Below are 22,585 nucleotides of genomic sequence, written 5' to 3'. Positions count from 1 at the left end.
AACTCAGCAGGTCTGGCAGCATCGGCATAGAAGAAAAGAGTTGACGTTTCGAGTCCTCATGACCCTTCGACAGAATTTGTTCAGTTCTGTCGAAGGGTCATGAGGACTCGAAACGTCAATTCTTTTCTTCTCCGCTGATGCTGCCAGACCTGCTGAGTTTTTCCAGGTAATTCTGTTTTTGATAAGGTAAAGTCTGCTTTTAGTCCATTTAATTGTTTTTTAATTGCATCACCATACATCTCCATGCTTTCTCCAGATGTTCCCTACTAGGCCCCCTTTAAAGGTTACACTTGAGGTACCATTAGCCAGCTTGATTCTGCTTTTTTATCTCCAACATCATTATTAATCCCCAGAGCTGGGAGAAGGCAGCACATTTATTGCCCCTTAATGAAGCTCAGCCTGTTTATCTTCCCTGGTATGAGCCCTCCTACAGTTTGTCAATTTGCAGAACTTGCTAATTCTAGCAAGGCTCTCATGACCAAATTAACCATCATGCTTTGTGTTTTGAGCCCACAGTGCAGTTCAGTACAGTTCTTTCCATATCTTCAGTCTGGGTTGTTCTTTCACCTTGATGTTCCATGTTACCGCTATGAGACAGACTCCACAAATAAGCTACACCACAACTGGTCTACATTAATATAAAAGAAACATAAAGAGAGTGTTACATAGTTAAGAAGTGATTGTACATTAAAAAGAAACTAATACATTGCTTACAATATTTGTTCTTTACCAACATTATGGCAGTGATTACACATCAGAAGTATTTCATGGCTGTGAAATGCTTCAGAACATCCTGAGATCATGAAAAGTGCTGTTGAAATACAAGTTTTTAAAATTGGTTCTTAATTAATGCCATGAGTTGCAATATAGCACGGAATAATATAGGGGAGGGGCAAAACTAACTTCTTTCAATGTTAATTACCCATCCACCATTTCAATTGTGTCTTTTTTTGAACAAATGTGAAATAGCATTGATATAGTGTATGCGTGTGTATTTGGTACACACACAGTCCCATCTGGAGGTGGAAAGGCAACAGTTAAGACAAGTGAGGTAATACACTTGCACAGAAAAGCTTAGGTATATCTTCTGCACCAATATGAAATGCAACTCGGCATATGCCCAAAAGAGAGGTAACCTTTTAATCAAATTTAATGCATTTTAATTTAATCTATTTATGGTATCATTTATCTTATTGGGTGTTATTTTTTAAAGTTAAAACCAAAATAATACTTAAAACACATAGCATCTATCTTATTTTCTCTGTTTTGATGTAACCTCTCCAATAAAAAAGTAATGGACATGACTCCCCGATATATTAAATACAGTACTGTTTTGGTTTCCCTTCACAGATAACTTTTTACATCAACTGGGAGGAATGTTCTGATGAAATAGTTTCATAGCCTGATCTATTCTTCTGGTTTGTAACTTGCCATACAAGATGTAATAAAACATACTATTAAGCAGAAATAAAGCTTTGTTAAATAATTGAAAGTTTTTGAATTAAAATTTTGGAATAATTCCCTAGAACACAATTGTTCAATGCAAGGTTTATAACAAATATAATTTTAAAAAAGATCTCTTTTCTCCAACACTTAACTTTCTGTATTGGGTGTCATCCTCAGTGAATACCGGGTAGACAGGTGAGTTGCATTAATCAAGAAGAAAATGCAAGACGATAAGACATAGGAGCAGAAGTAGGCAATTCGACCCATTGAGTCTGCTCTGCCATTCAATGAGATCATAGCTGATCCGATAATCCTCAACTCTACTTTCCTGCCTTTTCCCCATAACCCTTGATTCCCTTACTGATTAAAATCTGTCTATCTCAGCCTTGAACATACTGAACGACCAAGCCTCTACAGCCCTCTGCGGTAAAGAATTCCACAGATTTAATACCCTTTGAGAGAAGAAATTTCTCCTTATCTTTGTTTTAAATGGATGTCCCCTTACTCTGAGATTATGTCCTCTGCTCCTAGACTCTCCCACAAGAGGAAACAACCTCTCAGCATCTACCCTGTCAAGCCCCCTAAGAATCTTATATGTTTCAATAAGGTCATCTCTCATTGTTCTAAACTCCAATGATTACAGGCCAAACCTACTCCTCATAAGAAAATCACTCCATCCCTGGGATCAACCTAGTGAACCTTCTCTGGACTGTCTCCAATGGCAGTATATCTTGCCCTTAGATAAGGGGACCAAAACTGTTCATAGTATTCTAGGTGTGGTCTAACTAGTGCCTTGTATAGTTTTAGCAAGACTACCCTATTTTTATACTCCATTCCCTTTTAAGTAAAGGCCAACATTTCATTTGCCTTCCCTATTACCTGTTGAACTTGTATGTTAGCTTTTCTGGGATTCTTGCACAAGGAGTCCCAAATCCCTCTGTGCTGCAACTTTGTGCAGTCTTTCTCCATTTAAATAATACTCAGCTCCACTATTCTTCCTGCCAAAGCGCAAAACGTCACATTTTCCCACATTATATTCCATCTGCCACTTTTTTGCCCCCTCACTTAACCTGTCTAAATCCCTCTGTAGACTCCTTGTGTCATCCTCACCACTTGCCTTCCCACCTATTTTTGTATCATCTGCAAATCTGGCGATAGTATATTCACTTCCCTCATCAACGTCACTAAATAATATTGTAAATAATTGAGGCCTCACCACCAATCCCTGTGGCACACCACTAGTTATAGGTTGCCATCCTGAAAATGCCCCCTTTATCCCAACTCAAGGGGAGGTGATGGCATAGTGGTATTGTCACTGGACTAGTAATCCAGAGGCCCAGGGTAATGCTCTGGGGACCTGGGTTTGACTCCCGCCATGGCAGCTGGTGGAATTTGAATTCAATAAAAATCTGGAATTAAAAGCCTAATGATGACCATGGAACCATTGTCGATTGCTGTAAAGCCCTATCTGGTTCACTAAAGTCCTTTAGGGAAGGAAATCTGTCATGCCAGACGCACAGCAATGTGGTTGACTCTGAAAAGGCCTGGCAAGCCACTCAGTTGTAACAAACTGCTAAAAAGTCACAAAAAAGGAATGAAACCGGATGGACCACCCAGTATCAACCTAGGCACCGGAAACAACAACAGCAATCTCAGCCCAGTCGACCCTGAAAAGTCCTTACTTGGCAAGTGCGAAAAGTGCAGGAGCTGTCTCACAGACCAGTCAAGCAACAGCCTGACATAGTCATCCTCACCGAATCATACCTTACAGATAATGTCCCAGACTCCACCATCATCATCCCTGGGTACGTCCTGTCCCACTGGCAGGACAGACTCAGCAGAGGTGGCGGTACAGTGGAATACAGTCAGGAGGGAGTTGCCCTGGAAGTCCTCAACATCGACTCTGGACCCCATGAAGTCTCATGGCACCAAGTCAAACATGGTCAAGGAAACCTGCTGATTACCACATACCGCCCTCCCTCAGCTGATGAATCAGTGCTCCTCCGTGTTGAACACCACTTGGAGGAAGCACTGAGGGTGCAAAGGGCGCAGAACATACTCTGGGTGGGAGTCTTCAATGTCCATCACCAAGAGTGGCTCAGTAGCAACACTACTAACCGAGCTGGTCGAGTCACAAAGGACATAGCTGCAAGACTGGGTCAGCGGCAGATGGTGAGGGAACCAATAAGAGGGAAAAACATACTTGACCTCATCCTCACCAACCTGCCTGCCGTGGATGCATCTGTCCATGATAGCATCGGTAGGAGGATACCCTCCATTGTGTTGTATTGGCACTACCACCATGCTAAATGGGATAGATTTCCAACAGATCTAGCAACTCAAGACAGGGCATCCATGAGGAGCTGTGGGCCATCAGCAGCAGCAGAATTGTACTCGAACACAATCTTTAATCTCATGGTCTGGCATATTCCCCATTACCATCAATCCAGAGGATCAACCATGGTTCAATGAAGAGTGCAGGAAGGCATGCCTGGAGCAGCATCAGGCATGTCCAAAAATGAGGTATCAACCTGGTGAAGCTATAACACAGGACTACTTGTGTGCCAAAAAGCATAAGCAGCAAGTGATAGACAGGGCTAAGTGATACACAACCAATGGATCAGATGTAAGCTCTGCAGTCCTGCCACATCCAGTCATGAATGGTGGTGTACAATTAAACAACTCACTGGAGGAGGAGGCTCCACAAATATCCCCATCCTCAATGATGGAGAAGTCCAGCACATCAGAACAAAAGATAAGGCTGAAGCATTTTTTACAATATTTATCCAGAAGTGCCAAGTGGATGATCATGGCCTCCTGCGGAGGGCCCCAGCATCACAGATGTCAGTCTTCAGCCAATTTGATTCACTCCATGTGATATCAAGAAACGGCTGAAGGCACTGGATACTGCAGAGGCTATGAGGCCTGACAATATTCTGGCAATAGACTGAAAACTTGTGCTCCAGAACTTGCCGTGCCCCTAGCCAAGCTGTTCCGGTGCAGCTACAACACTGGCATCTACCCAGCTATGTGGAAAATTGCCCAGGTGTGTCTTGTACATAAAAAGCAGGACAAATCCAACCCGACCAGTTACCGCCCCATCAGTCTACTCTCGATCATCAGTAAAGTAATGGAAGGGGTCATCAACAGTGCCATCAAGCAGCACTTACTTAGCTTACTTGCTCGCTGACGCCTTGCTGGGTTCCACCAGGGCCACTCAGCTCCTGACCTCATGACAGCCTTAGTCCAAACATGGACAAAAGAGTTGAACTCTTGAGGTGAGATGAGAGTGGCTGCCCTTGACATCAAGGCAGCATTTGACAGAGTGCAGCATCAAGGAGCCCTCGCGAAACTGGAGTCAATGGGAATCAGGAGGAAAACTCTCCTTTGGTTGGAGTCGTATCCGGCACAAAGGAAGATGGTTGTGGTTGTTGAATGTCAGTCATCTCAGCTCCAGGACATCACTACAGGAGTTCCTCAGGATAGTGTCCTGGGCCCAACCATCTTCAGCTGCTTCATCAATGACCTTGCTTCCATCATAAGTTCAGAAGTGGGGATGTTCGCTGGTATTTGTACAATGTTCAGCACCATTCGTGACTCCTCAGATACTGAAGCAGTGCATTTCCAAATGCAGCAAGACCTGAACAATATCCAGGCTTGGGCTGACAAGCGGCAAGTAACATTCATGGCACAGAAGTGCTGGGGTATGACCATCTCCAACAAGAGAGAATCCAATCATCGCTCCTTAATGTTCAATGGCATTACCAACACTGAAGCCCCCACTATCAACATCCTGGGGGTTACCATTGACCAGAAACTGAACTGGACTAGCCATATAAATACTGAGGCTATCAGAGCAGGTCAGAGGCTAGGAATTGTGCAACAGGTAATTCACCTCCTGACTCCTCAAAGCTTGTCCACCATCTATAAGGCACAAGTCAGGACTCTGATGGAATACTCCCCACTTTCCTGGATGAGTGCAGCTCCCAGAACACTAAAGAGGCTTGACACTGTCCAGGACAAAGCAGCCTGCTTGATTGGCACCACATCCACAAATATTCATTCCCTCCACCACTGATGCACAGTAGCAGCAATGTATACCATCTACAAGATGCACTGCAGGAATTCACCAAGGATCCTTAGACAGCACCTTCCAACCATACGACCACTACCATCTAGAAGGATAAGGGATAGATGGGGACACGACCACATGGATGTTCCCCTCCAAGTCACTCACTTTCCTGACTTGGAAATATATCACTGTTCCTTCACTGTCGCAGACTCAAAATGCTGGAACTCCCTTCCTAACAGCACTGTGGGTGTACCTACACCACATGGAGTTTAGTGGTTCAGGAAGGCAGCTCATCACCACCTTCTTAAGGACAACTAGGGATGGGCAATAAATGCTGGCCCAGCCAGCGAAGCCCATACCCCGTGAATAAATATAAAAAAAAACTGCCTTCTATTAGTTAGCCAATCCTCTATCCATGCTAATATCCTAACCCAACACCATGGGCTCTTTTCTTATTAAGTAGCCTTACATGCGGTACCTTATCGAACGCCTTGACCAGTTCAAGGCAACTTTCACTTCTACCCTTTGGAGAAGAATTTATTTCCACTCACTACTTTCCTCATTTCATTTTACAGTTGTCAGAACCAGAGGACTGCACGGGCGAACCCAATTTTTACCATTCTGTACCTCATTGGGTACAGTAATTTTGTGATTGTGTTACTGGACATGGTAATCCAAAGACTTAGACTAATGATCCAGAAAATAATTAGTTCATATCCCCCATGGCGGAATGTGAAATCACTTTAAGAAAATCTGGAAATTAAAATGAAACCTGGTATTAGTCAATTCCTGCTGCTGAACTGAGGAATGAGAAGCTGAGCACTAGGTGGCAAGCCGGCCTACAAATAGTAATTGGAATTTCAGTGAGGATCCAATTGGTTTGAACTGTTCCCAACTAGTCTCATATGTGAAAAAGGCATAGTTGGAAGTCCTGATTTAAGTAGACTCCAGTCAGACGTCATACTCATTGCAGAAGTCAATCATGCAATATAATGGAAATCATCTCCTAACGACAGAATTTAGGCAATTATTGGAGTTCACTTCTTTCAGTTTGCTCCAGGAGCAACTTGACTCCGCGTTCCCTGTTAGTAAAAAGAGGGTTTTTTGTTTTGTAATGTAATGTGTGACGGTTTAAGATTTGGGAAGTTTGCAATGATTGTGGAGTTAAGGGGAGTGGCAGAAGTTTGCTCAGATTGTCTGTGCCACCTGAGCCTCACCTGGAGAGAGGTGACGTCACTGCGGGGGCGGGCAGAGTCACGTGGGTCTGGATTTCCGCCATTTGTTTTTCGGGAAGCGGCGGAAAGTTTTACTGGATCCGATAAGGGGTAAGGCGACTGATCGGGATCGGTAAGAGCCGGGTGAAGGGAAGAGGGGGGCCACGTTTCCTTTCAATGTGAGCCAGTCTCCGGTGAGAGAGGGATGGTCCGATCGATGTGACTGCATGTGAAGTGCTGTATTGTGTTTGTCATTTCACTCATGAACAATATAGTTCTCCCCACCCCCCGGGCCTATCTTATAAAAATAGATTTTTTTTTGTCCCAGAAAAAGGCACCAGTTCTTACGAATGGTATAGTTGAAGTGCAAATTTCTGAGGTTAGCTATTGCTTTTGCATCTGGCATTGATATTGACCCAGAAAACCCCACTGTCTGCAGATCAGTGATGAAACCAAAACGACAGGGAGTGTTTGGAGTGAAATATATGATTGTCAAGTGGGACGTAAATTGCATACTTAAGTATATGTAACCTATCTGATTTATCAATCTAGTCAGTGTTGATTGGCTCCTAATCCCCATAAAACAATTTAAAATTCTCAACTTGTGCCCAAATTCCTTTATGACCTTGCTCCTTCCTATCTCTCTAACCTTTTCCAGCCCTAAAACTCTGACAAGAGCTTTATATTCCTCCAACGTTCCCACATGTACATCCCTGACTTGGCAGCCATGCCTTCAGCTGCCTCAATCCTAAACCCTGGAATTACCTTCCAAAACCTCTCTTCCTTCACGACCCCTTAAGTCCTATCTCTCTGACCTAGCTTTGAATTACATGTCCTAATAGCTCCTCCTTTGACTCTCGTGTCATTTTTTTCTGATTATGCTCCTGTGCAGCACATTGGGATGCTTTACTATGTTAAAGACACTAAATGCAAGATTTTTTGATTGTGTTTTAGAATATGAATGTATGATAATGCAATGCCTAAAGCCTGGTCCTGTGCACATGGGGCAGGACCACTAAACTAACATTGATTGATCGGAAAGTCCAGTGACTAAAGATTTAATGTAAAAGCAAAATGCTGCAGATGCTGGAAATCTGAAATAAAAACAGAAAAAACTAGAAAAACTCAGCAGGTCTGGTAGTATCTGCAGAGAGAGAGAGAGAAACAGAGTTAATGTTTCGAGTCCGTATAACTCTTTAGAACTGTCCAAGGTTTTAAAGTGCGGAGGCGCTGTTCTTGATTCTACAGTAATTCACCTTTTCAGTTTTCTGCGATCTGCCACCAGATTCTTAAACATTGAAATCATCTATTATTATAATGTCAGTTTATTTTGCCTCTTGATCAGCCAAAGGCTCTTGCTCATCCTTATTCAACAAGGTGCTAATCATTCCTTCTTCAAAATTTGGCTTAAACATAACTTTGTTGCAGTAGTTAATGGCTTAGATATTTATTGCAAAAAAAAGCGTGAAACAGTTTAGTTAATATCGGAAGGAGAAAGATACTCTTCAGAATTAATTTTTTTTAAACTCAAACTTTATCCCCTTGTTGGGTATGTGAAGACTAATTTTCCTGTGCAAATTCTTTCTATCTAAAAAACCTTCCCAGAAAAGTTACTGTCCTCATCGATAGACTACTCACTCATGGAAATAAATAGGCCACTTTGTTAATTCTCTCACCCTCATTTTTGCCTAAAACTTAACTAGCTCATCTTTGTATTCCTCCTTTACAATGACGATATGTATTTATGTGACACCTTTAACGTAATGAAATGTTCCAAGTCACTCACAGGAATGTTATAAAGCATAATATTTGACAGTGAAACACATTTGGCATTAGTAGACCAGATGGCCAAAAGACTGGCCAAAGAGGTAGCTTTTAAGAATTAATTTAAAGAGGGGAATAAATGTGGAGAAATTTAGGGAGGGAATTCCAGAGCTTAGAGCTGAGGTAGCTGAAGGTGCAGCTGCCAATTAAAGTAGGGGATGCTCAAGAGACCAGATATCTCAGAAGGTTGTGGGGCTGGAGGAAATTACATAGATAGAGAGGGAAGGACTTCCAAACAAGGATGAGAGTTTTAAAATCGTGGCATTGATTGACCGGGAGCCCATTTAGATCAACAAACAGGGGTGATGGGTGTATGGGACTTGATTTGAGATAGGACACAACAGTAAAGTTTTGGATGACCTCAAGTTTATGGAGTACTTTAGATCATCAATTTTTTTGTCCCTATTCGTAATACCACAACTAATTTTATTGCTTTTCCCCCTTGGAAGGTTTTTGCAATACTTGAGTTTTCTGTTTCTCTCCTGTGATGTTTCTAATCAAAGGCTGCTGTTCTGTTTCTTTTTGCTGGACCTGTTGAATTCTGAGGTTTACAACAGTCTAGTTGTCTTCTGTTCACAGTGGATCACATGCAAACAGGTTTTGCCAGTGCTTTGCATCATATGCAAAAAAAGTTTAACGTGCTGTTTGCTTTTATTGATGGGTTGTAGAATGTTCTGTTTTCAAATGGCCAAAACTTGCATATGGGTTGTGATGTTAAACTTGACTATTCTGAATCCCAAATGTTAGGAGAATATTGATATTGTTTCAACAAATTTGTAACCTGCGCAGGATGCTGGAATCTAGTTGAGTTCTAAGCGAGTAAGAATTGTCTCATTTTAATATCATTGGTTGAATTTGCTATCAGTGATATCTCCGTTAAAAACACTTCATTTCAGCAGCTCTCCTGGGTTATGCTTTTAACATCATCTGTTGTTGTCAGTCCTCGAATTCTTTTTTTAGATGTTGGGTGATGAAGAACATTACATTGCGAGTCAATAGATTATAATTTTACTTCACAAATTCAGTGTAAGAATGGCTTTTTTAAATTATTGGAGATTCCCTATTAAAAGGCATTAGCACAAGGATTTTTTTAATATTCTTTGTAGAATGAGTCTCAACAACTAATTTGCATTTATTTATAGCAATATTTGCATTTAACATAGCAAAATGACTTAAAATGTTGTATTTGAAAAACAGATGGTAACTCAAAGAAGGAGTGGTGACCAAAATCTTGGTCAGGAGATGGGCTTTTAGGAGGGTTTTGAAGGAGGAGAAGCAAGTGGAATGATGGATGGCTTTATGGAGTGAAAACAAGAGTGTGGAGCCTAGGGGCTGAAGGCACAGCCATCAGTGATGAAGCCAATGGAAAGAGGGATGCATCGGAGACTAGAATTAGAACGGAGGGTTTATTGGGCTGAAGAGGCCGGGGGCACGTTGATTATAGACTGGATTCATAATCCAGAGGCCTGAACTGATGATCTGGAGACAAGTGTTCAAATCCCACCATGGCAGCTGGGGAATTTAAATTCGGTTAATTAAGTAAACCTTAATTAAAAAGCTCGTGTCAGTAATGATGACCATGAGACAATTGGATTGTTATATAACTCCATCTGTTTCACTAAAGTCCTTCAAGGAAGAAATCTGTCCCCCTTGCCTGATATGGGCTATATGTAATCCTTTTAAGTGCCCTCTGAAATGGCCTAGTCAGTCACTTAGCATTACAGGGTGGACAATAAATGCTAGCCTTATCAGCAAAACCCACACCATGTGAATAGATTTGAAAATATAGTAATATTGAGGTGTAAATCTATATAGGGATTGGAACGTGAGGATGAAAATTTTAAATTTGAAGTGTTGGTGAACTGAGCCAGCTATGGTTGCAGGGAAAGAATAAGAAAATAACTGAACAAGTACCCACAGAAGAGGACCAGAAATAACACCCAAACTGTTCAATTGATTGCAAAATCTCTGCAGTAACAAAAGCAAGGAGTTATCAGAAGCTAATGTAGGTCAGCGGGCATGAGGATGATGTGGGAATGACTTTTGTGGGTTAGGATACAAGCAGCATAGTTTTGAATTAGCTGAAGTTACGGAGAATGAGAAGCTGGGCAGGAGAGCACTGTAATAGTTAAAACTGGGGGTAATAAAGACATGGCTGAGGATCTGAGATACAGATGAGTGTGAGGCATGGATGGAGGTGGGAAATGTTCAAAAGGGCTAAGTAGAAAGTCATTATGGTAAAACTATTAAGAGATTGGAAGCTCTTAAGTTAATTTAAACTTTGTATTTTGGTACATATCTTAAACTTTCTTTGTCAGCATTTAAACAAAAGATAACTTGGAGCTACTTGGAACATAAGAAATTGGGAACAGGAGTAGACCATTTGGCCCCTCAAGTTTGCTCCGTCATTCAATAAGATTATGGCTTGTGTTTCGATATCCACATTCCCATCTAACTGTGATAACCTTTGATTCTCTTGCCTAACAAGAATCCATCTACCTCTGCTTTAAAAATATTCAATAACCCTGCCTCCACCACCTTCTGAGGCAGAGAATTCCAGACATGAGTTGACTTAATATAGCTACGTAGATTAAGTTTGAGTTTGTTGCAACATTTTATTTCAAAATTCACTTAAAAAGTCCAATACAACACCACCTTGGTAGGATGGTATATTATAAAAGTGTCAGCATTTACCTCTGGTTCCTGTTTTTCTTTTATGTGACAACTAATTGTCTATTTAAGTGCTTAAATGCCCATTATATAGCCCTTCCCATCGCCCTGTTTTAATGGTGAAATCTCTCCATCTATCCCCATTACACATATCAGTGGTTGATGTGCCACTGCAATTTTAATACAATCCACCTTTTTCACTACGAGTGGTAGTAGTGAAAAAAACCCTTGCTCTTGTTATAATCTGTTGCTTATTCACTGAGTATAGGAGGAATCTGGAGCTAGTCTTTCCTTAACATAGGTTTATCCACAAAACCCAGAGAACACAGGCACAGACTTAGTGCCTGATATGTTGACTCATGCTTGTCGGTTCAGTCTGAAAGTTCAGACTTGGTATTGATATGCTTCAAAGTCAGAGAGCATGTCAGCATTTGCTGTCAATAATTTCACTTAATAATGGCTACTTGGGTGAGGCACCAGAAGGTGACTGCTACCTGTTGGAGTGCCCTCCAGGAAGGCAGTCAAAGCCTACAGGAAGGTGGGGATAAACTAAAATAGTTGGGAAGTGCAGTATTAAAGACTGGTTCCTTTCTGTAACTCTGCTTTGAAAATGGAAGCAAAGCAAAAATTGGGATGCAGTGAAACTTGATTGACTTGCCCTAGTTAACCTAAATTATCTTTGCAAATTGTACCACATGACTGCCAATATGAATGCAAAAGGTTGTATCCAGCAGAGGCTGAAAAAGCCCATTTGAATCAGGTTGAAATGCTGGAGGAAGGTGCCTAAGCTGCTTGTGGTCAAATTTCTCCACTTGCTGGATTCCAGGTGAGGATAGGATTGGGCACAGCAATGATGTTCCATCTTGGCCTCTCCACAGGAAAAAAGCCTTCCATTTATTGTCAAGACTTTCCAATGATGAATAACCACTTAGATAGAAGTCCCATGGAACTCAGAGAGAAGTCAGTGGTATTGATTGTATCTTAATTATACTTAATGGTATGCAGATGTGGGCATTAATTGGGGATTCACTTGTGCCCCCATGAATAGAAGCAGATGAAAACTTGGGTTGCTGGGTTAGGAGGTGCATGCTTGTAATGTGTAACTCTGTAAATAAGTATGTGAAACATTGGTTCCAGTTCTATCTTCACCATCTGGTTTCTGGAATATAACATGGCAGCATGGTAGCATTATAACATGGTAACATGGCAACATATAACATTCTAAAGAAGAGTCATCTGGACTCAAAACGTTAATTCTGTTTCTCTCTCCACAGACGCTGTCAGACCTGATGAGTTTTTTCAGCATTTTCTGTTTCTATTATAGTAGCGGTGGATGTTGGCCTAAAGGTGAATATTAGAAAAGAAAAAAGAAAAAAAATTCAGATAGAGATCTAAAATCCTAGTGGCCATTGTAGAAAATGGCAGAAAGCAAGTGTAAATTGTTGGGGTTTGGTTACTCTTTGTTCTTGGAGCCTGAACCCTATGACCAGTGGTAGAATGAAATGGATATGTGGACTGGATTCTATCCCTACTGTAGAGAAAACAAGATATTGCCTTGCTTTGTGTACAGAAGTAAAATCAAAAATAAAGTATTTTGTGAAATAGATTCCCATCAGCTAAATATTCATGAAGGTTTGGACCTTCTATTAGAGTTCTCATATGAAATCTACCAAGGAGGTGATCTGTTAAACGCTAAATGAGGCATGGTCAGAATTTAATAAATTTCAGGAAAATAGATGGTAATTCCATGGATGAATTTATCATGGATTTCAACCAATTGAATAAAAGAGTGATGAAAATCAAATTGAGGATCCCTGGATCGGTACTAATGTTTACATTACTGGATTGTACTAAGATATCTCGTATGGACAGACAACTGGTTGAATGTGTTTATCGTGGACTCCTTAACAGTTGGAAAATTAACATGAATCTTTTAAATTCTTTTGGCCACGTACCCACGGAGCACAGACCAATTCAACATTTAAAAATGCATTTTTGCAGCGTAATACTTTTCAAAGAGAGAAGTGTTTCTGAAAACACCCAAAAAGGCAGCAGATGCAGAAGGTAAATGGTGGAAACTAAACAAATGCATCTATTGCCCTGAATGATACTTCAAGGGCATGTTATTTTTCAGTGAGATCAGTTTTGCTGGAAATAAGCTGTGTTCAACTAAAAGCAGATCCTGCATGTTTTATTGGTACCTTAAAGGAAAACTATCTTTAATTTTCATGATGCATGTTGATTTCTTATGGGATGGGTGCTGAAGAATTTGAGAAATATATTATCACTAAGACAAGAATAGAATTAAAATTGAGAATCAGGTTTGTGGGGCTTTTAAATACATTGGTTTAGATATTGAGCAAAGTAGGTCCGGAATAACAAAGTTACTCACATCCCAGGTAGTTATACTTGGCCGTCACAGAAAATATGATATATCTAAAGAATAGATCGAGCAATTAGGAAACTTGATTAGGAAGTTGAACAGGTTGTGTACTCTGGCTAGACCAGATGCTCGTTTTGATGTGTTGGAGTTAAGTACTGTTATGAAAGATCCTAAAGTAGATAATGTTTGTAGGGCAAATAAAATATTGTGTTCATTTATCCAAATTTAATTTCAATTCCCACCCTTGGGTGACACAAAGGACATGAAGCTCGTCATTTTCAGTGATGCTTCGCATGCCACTCTTCCTGATGGGTATTCTAATGCAGCTGGTTTCATAATATTTCTGATGGATGAGAATGAGAACTGTTGTCCTTTAGCTTGAACATACATACAAACATTCAAATTAGGAAGAGTAGGCCATTTGGCCCCTCAAGTCTACTCCACCATTCATTAAAATCATGGCTGATCTGATTATGGCCCCAACTCCACATTCTGCCTACCCCCGATAGTTTTTTTCCCCCCTTGTTAGCCAAGAATCTATCTACCTCTGCCTTAAAAATATTCAATTACCCTGCCTCCACTACGGGGAAGAGTGTTCCAAGACTGTCTACTCGTGAGGCCCATCATTTTTAAACTGCATCCCTAGTTATAGTCTCTCCCAAAAGGGGAAACATCCTTTCAGCATCCATCATGTCAAGTCCTGTCAGGATCTTGTATGTTTCAATAAGATCACTTCACATTCTTCTAAGCTCCAATGGATACAGGCCAAGCCTGTCCAACCTTTCCTCATAAGGTAAACACCCTCATCTGAGGTATCAGTTGAGTGAACCTTCTCAGAACTGTTTCTAACACACTTATATCCTTTCTTAAAAAAGGAGAGCAAAATTGCTCGCAGTACTCCAAATGTGGTCTCTCCAATGCCTTGTACAACTGTAGCAAAACATCCCTACTTTTATATTCCATTCCCCTTGCAATAAATGATAACATTCCATTTGCCTTCCTAATCACTTGCTGTACCTGCATACTAACCTTTTGTGATTCATGTACCAGGACACAAGACCCCTCTGTACTTCAGAGCTCTGCAGTTTCTCCCCATTTAGATAACATGCTGCTTTTCTATTCTTCCTGCTAAGCTGGGCAAGTTCACATTTTCCCATATTATACTTCATCTGCCAAATTTTTTGCCACTCAATTAACCTATTCACGTCCCTTTGCAGGTTACTTATGACCTCTTCACAACTTACTTTCCTACCTATCTTTGTGTCATCCGCAAATTTAGTAACCAGACATTCATTCGGTCCCTTCATCCAAGTCATTGATATAAATTGTAAATAGTGGAGGCTCCAGAACTGATTCAGTGACAACCCACTCGTCACATCTTGCCAACCTGAAAATGACCCATGTATGCCTACTGTTTCCTGTTAACTAGCCAATCCTCTATCCATGCTAATATGTTAGCCTCTACACCATGAGCTCTTATTTTGTGTAATGACCTTGATGTGGCACCTTGTCAAAAGCCTTCTGGAAATCTAAGGATCCACAGGTTTCCCTTTATCCAAATTGCTTGTTACCCCCTCAATGAACTCCAATAAGTTAGGCAAACATGATTTTTCTTTCGCAAGACCATATTGACTTTGCCTGATTGTATTGATATTTTTTAAATGCCCCACTATAACCTCCTTCGTAACAGATTCCAGCATTTTACCTATGACTGATAAGCTAATTGGCTAGTAGTTTCTTACTTTCGGTCTCCCTCCCTTTCTTGAATAAAGGAGTCACATTCGCTATTTTCCAATCTGGGTCCTAAAGAATTTTAGAAAATTGGAGAAATTAGGAAAATAAAAAGGGTTATTAAATGTACTTGGCTCGCAAAACACTGGCTCTTTGAGTCAATGGATATGGAATTCATTTTGTGCAGAATCCCACTTCAATATGCCCATTGTCAAATATTTTAAGGGAGTATACTCAGTGAATGTTCGCAGAATCACTGAATTGTTACAGTACAAAAGGTGCCATTTGGCCATTGTGCCTGTACTGGCTTTCCGAATGAGCAATTCACTTAATGCCATTCTCCTGCCTACTCCCCATAACCCTGCACATTTTCAGATAACAGTCTAATTCCCTTTTGAATTCTTTGATTGAACCTGCCTCCACCACATACTCAAGCAGTGCACTGCGTTCCAGACCTTAACTATTGGCTGCATGAGAACATTTTATCTCATATCGCTTTTGCTTCTTTTGCCAATTACTTTAAGTCCGTGCCCTTACATTCTTGATCCTTTCATGAGTGGAAATAGTTTCTCTTCATCTACTCTGTCCAGACCCCTCATGATTTTGAATACCTCTATCAAATCTCCTCTGTTTTCTATTCTCAGTCCTATCTTTTCCAGTCTGTTTTTATACCTGAAGTCCCTCATCCCTGGAACCATTCTCGTGAATCTTTTCTGCACTCTCCCCAGTGTTACTCTCAATAAGTGCTTGCCATGAAGAATAAGTCCAAAGCTCGTCTTTTACTTAAAGCTAATTTATTGTCAAATCAGCTTTTCAGTGCTACAGACTTACTGCAGCCCTTTTCACACAAGAGTGTTCCAGTTGTATCTATTTATACTGTTTTGATGGGATATATGTTTTGCCATTTCCTCATTTTAACATAAGACCCCCTTCTTCCAATACACTTAGTAATTTCCCGGAGCAGGCATTTATTTTTGTAAAGCAGTCTGATAATGGTGATTTGTGTCAACCCATCATATCTTAAAAAGATTTCTCTTTTCTCTAACAGTTATGCTAGCTGGGTCTATTCTTAGCCTTTTTTCAGCGACACTTTTCATTGAATTAACATTATCCCAAAGAGACTGGTTGTCAACATAACATTCTATGGTCAAACTTTTCTCACATTGCCCCTTGTAGAACATTTCTATCAGTATATTGGTAAAGTAAATCCCAATGTCTATTGCTTCTACTAACACCAGAGTTTTAGCAGCTAAGATGCTTTTCACTACCTTTTTTATTTCCTTGGCCTCCCAAGACAGCAGGCAACATTTATCATTCTTTCCTACCAAGAATATGATAAACCCTGCTGTGATTGAATACCTATCTGGAAGATTGGCATGTGAAGTATCGCTAAGAGTGACCAACCTCTTATCTTCTAGTTCACCCAAAGCTGGAAACTTGAGTGTGCATTTCTCTGAATTTAAATTCTTTAATATTTTATTTGCTTTCAGAACTTCCTCAACTGTAGCATGTTTTATCATAATACTCAGCTCCAATACGTCTTAACTAGCATGAGGTCTAGTCTGAGTGCACAACTGGTTCAATTGCCCAATCAAACTTCTCAATTGTTCCGTTTCTTCCTTGGGAGCAGGATCCTCTGTGAGGATCTAACCCGATTTATTGGGATATGGTTACATTTTCTAGATAAGATTGTTGGTTCACTGTCACTCCTGACTTGCTCTGCTTAATGTCTCAACCTATGTATTTAAAGGCTCCTGAAGCCTGACTGCCAACCTGGAATTCCTTCTTTAATCTTCTCGATTACTCATTGCTCAAATTCTACAGAGCCTCACCACAAGAAAGAAACATGCATGATAAAGATTTCCTGATAGTTTTTCCTCATGGTACCATTGGAACATTGCAGGGTTTGCCTTTAACTGAATGCAATTTGTTTTCAACAGGACAGACCTTATGGAGAAATACCATACTCTTGACGCATCATTCAATCCATAAACACGCTTGGTCAATTTCCACAGCTTTCCTTCTACATCGCCAGCTTCTTTAGGCGGTTTCAAAAAAACTTCTCTTTAAAACTTCTCCCCCTGCAAAAATGCAGACTTTATATCAATAGATATGCACTCCCAAGAATATGATGCTGAAATAGCTTAAGATAAAATCTTCAAACTCACTTTCCCTGCAGTAGGCAATTTCATCTTAACATCACTTTTCTTCAAAGCCTCAGGCTACTAGTCACACTTTAGCCCTGTACGTGCCGTCTGAAAGTACCTTTTCTGTACAGATCCACATGTGAGATAAGGCTGGCTGGCCCCTGTCAGGTATTTCAGTGTATACCCCAAATTCCTTCCAACTCTTTCTGTTTGGCTTCCTTTATCAGTTTATTTTCCAATTTATTAGCAGCCACTAAAATCTCTCAGTCATAAGAACTTCTACTTCTATTGACATTCCTAGCTTGCTCTGTAGTCCTTGTTCTTGGCAAACCATGACCTCTACTTGCATTCCGCTCTTTCTGGACTACAACTGTATGATCTTTCCTGCATGCGAGCAGAATCCCATTTGCAAGTCCGTGATTTTTTCTGGGGTCACGACCACTTTCTGGTCCACTGTCAGAACTTATACTGCGCTTTCTGGGCTTTCACATCTTTACCTTGATTTGTCAATCCATGGGTCTTGGGTCTTGTTTCTTGTCCTTCACCCTGCACATTTAGCCAGTGTTTGTATTTACCAGTGGCCTTTCCTGCTCTCCCTATGATGGTGGCATCCCTCCACACATTTGCCCTTTCTGGCATGTATGTTACCTTTGTTCCTACTTTAGGTAGTTGCCCTATTGGACGAATAGCCTTATCCTGTACCTTGGTGTTACTTTGCTCATTGTCACTTGACCTTTATCTGCAGTAGTCTGCTCATAACTGCTCAAAGTGTGTGCATGTGAAGTGCTCTTTGGTTTCTATGTCCTGTTCAGAACCTGTAAAGGTATAGTCAGTCCCAATTAACCTTGAAGAATGTACCCTAACTAGTTTGATTGCACAATTACTACTTTTCCATCATTTCCTATCACCTTGCCAGGTTTTCTCCACTCTTTCCAGCTGCTTTTGTAATATACCATGTCTCCTTATCTAAGCTGTTTTCCCTCTGGTCTTACGCGGTGCCATAGGGCTCACCAAATTTTCTCCGAAACCTCAACTTTAATTAAAGCTTTTCTGCCTGCATGCAAAACATTCAGATGAACAGTAAAAGTGCAGCTAATGCCAGTCTCTTCTAGAGCAATGGGAGCATCTGATAGCACCGAAGGCAACTTCAGATTTTTTCCTTATACCAACTGGTATGGACTGTATCCCCCAACCATTTGCAAAGACCTCATTGCATGCACTGCCCATGCCAGTACAGTTTGCGATTTGCAATCTGGTTGATAAGCCAATATTTTATTTAACATGTCGTCTGTCACCGCATGGTTTCTCTCACAAAGACCATTACTAAACGGGCTCTCAGCTGCAGTGTGCATAACTATGATATTCAAATTTTCATGCATATCTTGAAATTCCTCATTGGCAAATTCCCCACCATTATCTGTCAGGAATTTCGTTGGTGTTCCTAATCCTGTTCCCACCCATTTCTCCATGACCTTGTCGACAATGGTCCATTTGTCCTTACTATTTATTACAGTGGACAGGCTAAATCTGGTTGCCATATCTATGAAATGTGGCAAATAAATACCCCTATTCTTGTCCCAAACTTTTAAATCCATTGCCACCTGTACTGGTGAACAGACTGGTCCCTGCTATCTTGCAAGGGAGGACTACCCTTTTGGAAGATGTTAATGTGTTATCTCCAAACCTGAAGCACGTAGAGCTTTCATATTCCTTGATCTTCCGCCAGTGTTTATCATTGAGAGACCCCTGCTAGCAGTTAAGCCAATCCAGCCCACACACTGTAGAAGTGAAGCCACTGTCCAGAACTGCACCGTTGAAGGAATCGACAATCAAGATACTCATCACTGGATTCAAACTTTCAGTGACCAACACAATTCCATCATGGCAGTCACCATCATCATTTTCAGCCTCAGATGAATCAGTCTTGAGTTACTTCAAAAACACGATTCTTTCGCTATGGGCAATTAATTGCGGAATGATACTGAGAATCACACCGATTAACCATTCCCCCTGCATTTTTCAGATTCAAATGCCTGTGGTCACCGTCCAAACCCGCTTTTTGTCTGGACTCTCAAATTGACTGGTTATGACCATTTTCAGACCACCTGTCAGTAACCTAGTCTTGGTACTGGAATCTTCATCTAACATTTGGCCGATTTCAAAATACAGTCACTGTAGAATCTTCTATCCTTTTTTTCACAGCATAGTTGTTCATATTTGCTAAGAACGTAGGTGGGAATGACTACTTTCCCAGAATTTTTTTTTTAGGGCAGCAGCCATTTGGCCAGGGAGAGAGTCTTTCCCACAATATTGAACCCCATCAATACTAAAAGTCTATCAACATGAGCGATACGTGCACAATCAAGTAACTTAAACGCCAATACAGACTCTGGGATTTCAAGTTCAAATCTCTTCAATCTCTTATACCATTTATCAAAATCCATAATATACTCTTCCATGGACTGATCATCTTTTTTTAAATCTATCAAAGGTTGACCATGCTTTGTAAGCTTCCAATAAATCATCTTTTTTGTAAAGCTTATCCAAAGACTGTAACAGAAGGTCCAATCCCTTTTCATGATCCAAATCATCGACGTTCTATTATGAAAATACTTCACTCCTAATCTTACTTTTGGCTGGTAATGATAATACCAAAGCAGTACCTTACTCCTGTCAGGGTAGGAAGTAATCCAGGTCCACATCTCAACTTCAGCCTTCCATTGTGGATATGGTTCAAAATCAGAAAAGCATTAATGGATAGCCAAAGCTTGTGATTTTGCACCATCCTTCCACCATTCCATCATTTAAATTGTCAGCAGCAGTTCGCTTCTTTTCCCTCAGCAGATTGAAACAAAAAACATATATAGCAAACAATCACCAAAGTTTCAAGTTACCATGTTACTGCTACCATGTTACTCACAATTTGTGCCTGTCATGGAAGAATGAATCCAAATACATTGACACCCAATGCCTTCAAATCCTTCCTAAAGTGCGGCGCCCAGAACTAGACGCGATACTCCAGCTGAGGCCAAATTAATACCTTATCCAAGTTCAACATAACATCCTTGTTCTTGTACTCTATGCCCTATTAATAAAGCCTAGGACACTGTATGCTTTATGAACTGCTCTCTCAACCTGACCTGCCATCTTCAATGACTTAGGCACGTATACACCCAGGTCCCTCTGCTCCTGTATTCCCTTTTGAGCTGTATTCTTTATATTGTCTCTCCATGTTCTTCCTGACAAAATGAATCACTTCACATTTCTCTGCATTGAACTTCATCTGCCACCTGTCTGGTCATTCCACCAACTTGTCTTTGTTCTATTGAAGTTCTGCACTATCCTCTTCGCTGTTCATAATGCTTCCAAGGTTCATATCGTTTGCAAATTTTGAAATTGTGCCCTGTACGCCAAGGTCTAGGTCATTAATATATATCAGGAAAAGCAAGGATCCCAACACTGATACCTGGGGAACTCCACTGCAAACCTCCCTTCAGCCCCCAAAAAATCCATTAACCACGACTCTGTTTACTGTCACTCAACCAATTTCATATCCTTGTTGCTACTGTCCTTTTTATTCCATGAGTTGTAACTTTGCTTACAAGTCTGTTGTGCGTCCCTATGTCAAATGCCTTTTGAAAGTCCGCGTACACCTCATCAACCTTCTGTTACCTCTTGAAAAAGCTCCAAGTTAATTAAACATGATTTTCCCTTAACAAATACATGCTGGCTTTCTTTAATTAACCCGCATATGTCCATGTGTCCATTAATTTTGTTCCAAATTATTGTTTCTAGAAGTATCCTCTCCACCAGAGTTAAACTGACTGACCTATATTTGCTGGGCTTAACTTTACACCCTTGTTTGATCAAGGATGTAATGGTTGCAATTCTCTAGTCCTCTGGCACCAAACCTGAGTCTAAGAAAGACTGGGAAATTATGGCCAGTGTCTCTGCAATTTCCACTCTCCCTTCCCTCAGTATCCTTGGATAAATCTCGCCCATTCCCAGTGCCTTATCAACTTTACATACAGATAGCCTATCCAATACCTCTTCCTTATCAATTTTAAACCATTCCAGTGCCTGAATTACCTCCTTTCATCGTGGCCTGGGTAGCATCTTCATTGGTTAAGACAGATGCAAAATATTAATGCCTCAGCCATGCTCTTTGCCTCCATACCTAAATCCCTTTTTGGTCCCTAGTTGGCCCCACTCCTCCTTTACCATCATTATCTATTTATATGCACATAGGGGACTTTGGGATCCCCTTTTATGTTGGCTGCCAGTCTCTTTTTATACACTCTCTTTGCTTCTCATTTGCTTTTTCACCTCCCCTCAGCCTTCTATTTTCAGCCTGGTTCTCATTTGTATTTTCTACCTGACGTATGTCATGAGCACATTTTTTTTCTTCTTTATCTTAATTTTTATTATTTTGTCATCCAAGAAGCTCTGGATTTGTTTGCCCTACCTTTCCCTTTCCAGGGAATATACCTTGACTGTGTCCAAACTCTCTCCTCTTTGAAGGTAGCCCATTGTTCAGCTACCATTTTTCCTGCCAACCTTTGACTCCAATTTATTTGGTGCAAATCTATTCCTACTTCACTGAAGCTAGCTTTCCTCCAGTTAATTATTCTTACTCTGGATTGTTCTTTGTCCTTTTCCATAGCCAGCCCAAACCTTATGATACAATGATCACTGTCCTCTAAATGTTATACTATTGACCACTTGATCCACTTGGCCCACCTCATTTCCAAGAACCAGGTCCAGCAGTGCCATCTTTCTTGGAAACATACTGCTGTAGAAAATTTTCCCGAACACAGGAACTCTTGCCACCCCTTGCTCTTTCCACCACTACTATCCCAGTCTATATTTGGATAATGAAAAACCCCATTATAAATACTCTATACTACTTGCACCTCTCTAATTTCTTTGCAGATTTGTTCCTCTACATCCTTCTCACTGTTTGGTGGCCTTTCAACTACACCAAGCAATGTAAACGCACCTTTTTTGTTCTTTAGCTCTAGACAAATACATCGTGCCCTTCAGCCCACTGGGACATTAACTTTCTCCAGCACAGTAATGCTCTCCATAATGAATACTG

General features: G+C 40.7%; 1 protein-coding gene across 5 annotated transcripts in view; it reads left to right on the top strand.

Annotated features, from left to right (window-relative positions):
* The first annotated feature begins 6,744 nt into the window (after nucleotides 1-6,744).
* ccdc125 (coiled-coil domain containing 125) overlaps nucleotides 6,745-22,585 on the top strand; it is a 56,680-nt gene continuing 40,839 nt past the window's right edge. For 2 of the 5 annotated variants that reach the window (XM_041187024.1, XM_041187020.1), the window contains exons 1-2: nucleotides 6,758-6,843; nucleotides 12,501-12,573. The gene's annotated coding sequence lies outside the window, so the exon portion shown is untranslated. Of the gene's footprint in view, nucleotides 6,927-12,500; nucleotides 12,574-22,585 lie in introns of all 5 variants that reach the window. The other 3 variants (XM_041187023.1, XM_041187021.1, XM_041187022.1) reach the window with 3 other exon arrangements.

Source organism: Carcharodon carcharias, chromosome 4 (genome assembly GCF_017639515.1).
Source record: "Carcharodon carcharias isolate sCarCar2 chromosome 4, sCarCar2.pri, whole genome shotgun sequence".
Lineage (NCBI taxonomy): Eukaryota > Metazoa > Chordata > Chondrichthyes > Lamniformes > Lamnidae > Carcharodon > Carcharodon carcharias.
This window is presented reverse-complemented; position numbering and strand designations above follow the sequence as displayed.